The 3,685-nt window shown below is 42.6% G+C and overlaps 1 long non-coding RNA gene across 1 annotated transcript in view; it reads left to right on the top strand.

The window, feature by feature from the left end:
• Positions 1-3,685, top strand: part of LOC112487379 (uncharacterized) — an 8,699-nt gene that overhangs the window by 1,993 nt on the left and 3,021 nt on the right. The window contains exon 2 of the long non-coding RNA XR_003050430.1: positions 2,828-2,910. This is a non-coding gene — a long non-coding RNA (uncharacterized LOC112487379). The remainder of the gene's footprint in view (positions 1-2,827; positions 2,911-3,685) is intronic.

The following is a 3,685-nucleotide window of genomic DNA, read 5'->3' as shown; positions in this document are numbered from 1 at the left end:
GCATTTATCTTGACGTGAATTAATTGAGAACACATTTAATTTTCTTGAAAGCATGTGAGCTCACAGCAATGTATAATTAATGTCATCCGCGTACCTTAACTTCCTCTTTTCTGCCCCCTCCTCAGCTGACCACACAGACCACAGCACTTATATAATCCTCATTAATCACTCATAACTACACAAATGGCTGCAGACTGTGACACTGAAGGAGAGGAGCTGCGTTCAAGGCTCCTGCACACAGACAGGTGTAATTCTTACTCTTCTGTTCTATATTAGACCTGGTCTGTGAAGCTGACGTCATCTTCTGGAGACGTTGTCCTATATACCACTAAACATACGTGGTGCCTAATCTGATAAATATTTGTTGCTTTAACCATCATATAAATGAGACTTTACTTCTTTTAAAGTCCGTATTTGAACCAACAACTATTGGTCCAGTCTGTGGCCTAGATCTAGTGGACAGTAGAGAATGTCTCTCTCTGAATATGGGCTAAATGTAGACTGTAAATATTTGTGGGTAAATATAATGCCAAATACCAAGAAAGAGGTCATTTACAGTGTTCTAATTTTACATCTTGGGAACAGGATTAGACTCAGTGACGGTCTGTATTCGGCACGAGAACCTATTTTTTACTCCCTCATTACCATGAGACTAACTTTTGTTTCCGAGTGGAGTTCAGTCTGTGGTGTGGTGACAAAGTCCATCTCTTCCTTATATAGTCAGAAGTTCATATCAGACGTGCTCCTCCAGGGACAGGAAGTGACTCTGTGTCAGGAGCCCCTGACTGGACGCCGCTGGCTGAACCAGGATCAGTCGTCAGACGTGGACTCTGTCCGTCCCCACCATCTTTATGGCTCTTGCTGCCCTTATCATCGTGTTCCATCGAAGCCTGCAGACTCTAAAGACCTACTCACAAGTATCAGCTGTTCCTGTGGTCGTTGGATCCCACAGGGAGTTGTCTGGGAAATGTATCATCAGAAAAACCAAAAACTGGAGAACGGCCCACGACCTGGGGCTGTTTTTATCAATCAATGAACTGTGTTAACTAATCAATAGGCTCCGGCCCCAGGACTTTTACTCTGAACCAATAATAATACATAACATGATGGGAAAAAAAGACACTTCAGACTAGTGGTCTGTTAAAGCGGCGGCCGCTAGGGGGCCTCAGAAAATTGGATGGGGTGATAAACGCCAGGCTGCCTTGCTGAACCTTGTGTGTAGCAAGCTAGCTCATGTTTGCTAATTCATTTGCTTGTGCTAAGCTAATGTAATAATTCACAAATAGGGAATAAAAAAATGTTTTTTTTACAGGAGAATATGCAGTAAAACTGAATATATTTAAAAAAAAGATAAAACTGGACTGAAAAAAAACCCACACATTTTGTGAAAAAAAAAATCTATACTCCATGAATGCCATGAATCTTTCTGGACAGACAACATGGGGACTGGACACTCAAGTAAAAAAAATGTAAGCATTATTATTAATTATTTATTTATTTATTATTATTTTATTTTGGAATTCCAGGCCGAATTAAATGGTTCCATGGGCCATATTCAGCCTGCAGGCCGCCAGTTGATAATCGCTCCTCTAAATCTTCTGAGAGATTCAGAGATTCTAAGTGGTGTTCACTTCAACTGCATCTTTCTGTCGTACAAACTGATGAACATGAACTCTGAAACCTCAGCTCTGTTTCAAGGTGACGGTTCAGTTCTGACCCACGCAGCCAATCAAACAGCAGTATCCGGTTGATGTCAGTCGTGTAGCAGAATCCTGGGATTAAGCTCCTAAAGTAAATGAAGTGATCCATCATGGATGTTTTTAATAAGCGAACTGCGACAGATGAAAAATGTCTGTGTTGGCTCGGGCGTCGATCTGAGGCAGGAACAGACGACAGGCCTCCACTGTTCTCTGGTCACGGTTCTCCTGCGGTACTCTGGAGAACAGATCTGTCCCAGCTCTTCAAGCTCTGTCTTGTCAGGAGGATGAGCGGAAATGACGAACGAGAACTCTGCACACACTTCTGTTTCAACCATTCACTCTGGCTTGGACGGATACGATCATCGAGTTACATGGACTCCATTAGCACCCCCCGCAGGAGACCTGCAGATTTACTGCACCCAGGAGACTTACAGTGGAACTCTTTCCTGTGACTCGTCATTTTGTTGACATTTGTTGTAAATCGGCTTGAGATTATGAGTCGGAAACTGACAGTCACATCTGTTTATGTCACCGAACAAGGACATTTACCCAATGCTAAATAAATATAGGTGGGGGGGGGGGTTAGAGGCAGGAGGCAGGAGTTTTCTGTAGTGTATGTTCTGACGAGGTCACAGTTTGACAAGAATTTAATAATAATTGAGTTCCTTATTTATCCCACAATGGGGAAGCTTTTAGTGCAAGTCTTTGCAGCCCACACAGCCTGCCACAGGAGGCGCCATTAGGGATGTATGGTTGCAACTCGGAGGCTGCCACAGGGGGCAGCATTAAATATGCGATGTAATCGCCTAAAATAGTTTGAAGTGAAAGTGAAAGTGTGGTGGTGAATTATTGTCATCACGCCACTGCACACAACCAAATATGGTCTTTAACCCAAACAGCTGCATGTATCGGTATCGGTTGATATCGGAATCGGAAATGAAGTGTTACGATATTGGCATATCAGATATCGGACATCTTTACTTAAAAACAGTAAATTAGGTGCAGAAATGACCCCAGCTTTATTTCCAAGACTTAATACAAAAATACAAATCAGTGTTTGAGACGAATGAAGAAAATACTGAAATTGAAATTAATATGACTCGTTCTGGTCCCGCTCCCCACTCCAGGAACCGCTGCGTTGGATGAGATGAAACGGTTTGACTGATGGTTTCCCTGACCATCTGAAATGGTCAGGATCTACTGAACCAAGGTTTGAGGATTTTACATTACTTGACGTTTAAAGTTGAAGGAGCACGTTTATTTTTGCATTTAATAATATTTGATTGTATAAAAGATGCGAATCAATGAAGCCATAGTGATGCTGATACAGGATAATTTTTTTTAATTCTTTTTTTGTAGCTTTACTATTGAAAAAAGTCTAAAAAATCAAACATAAGTTTTGATTTTTATACGTATAATATATATAACGGTCTTAACCCTGAACTGCTGCCTTTATATAATCCTTACACAGTGAGTGAATTGCTAAACTTATTGAGATCACAGTTGTGTGTGTGTGTGTGTTTTCCTGTGGTTTAACAATTAATATCCTGTGGTTTACGCTGCTCAGGGACCAGAGGAGATAATCTGAAACGTACACAGAGGGGGGAATTCATACATTCACTGAGATTTCATTAGTTCTGGAGCCGGTGAGAGTGTGCTGGACGTGTCCTCATACCGTCTCAGGAGGAGGAGGGGGACGTTGGGGTGCTGAATCATACGCTTCACGTTCAATGCAATAAGGCCGTAACTTATTCTGCTGCAGCGTATGAGGTGAAATGAACTGCCCTGCTGTCAAAACCAGAACAACCAGGGAAGGATGAGAGCGATGATGAGCGGCCTGTCAGGCCGTAATGAGGTGCAGAGACACTGGATACGCTCCGGGCTCACAGGGCCAAATCCTGAAAGGAGCCATAATTACAGTAAAAGCCACTTGAACCTAATGGTGACAGTGAAACAACTGCACCCCCCCCCAGCCCCCAGCCCTC

Source organism: Cynoglossus semilaevis, chromosome 1 (assembly GCF_000523025.1).
Source record: "Cynoglossus semilaevis isolate Cse_v1.0 chromosome 1, Cse_v1.0, whole genome shotgun sequence".
NCBI lineage: Eukaryota > Metazoa > Chordata > Actinopteri > Pleuronectiformes > Cynoglossidae > Cynoglossus > Cynoglossus semilaevis.
This window is presented reverse-complemented; position numbering and strand designations above follow the sequence as displayed.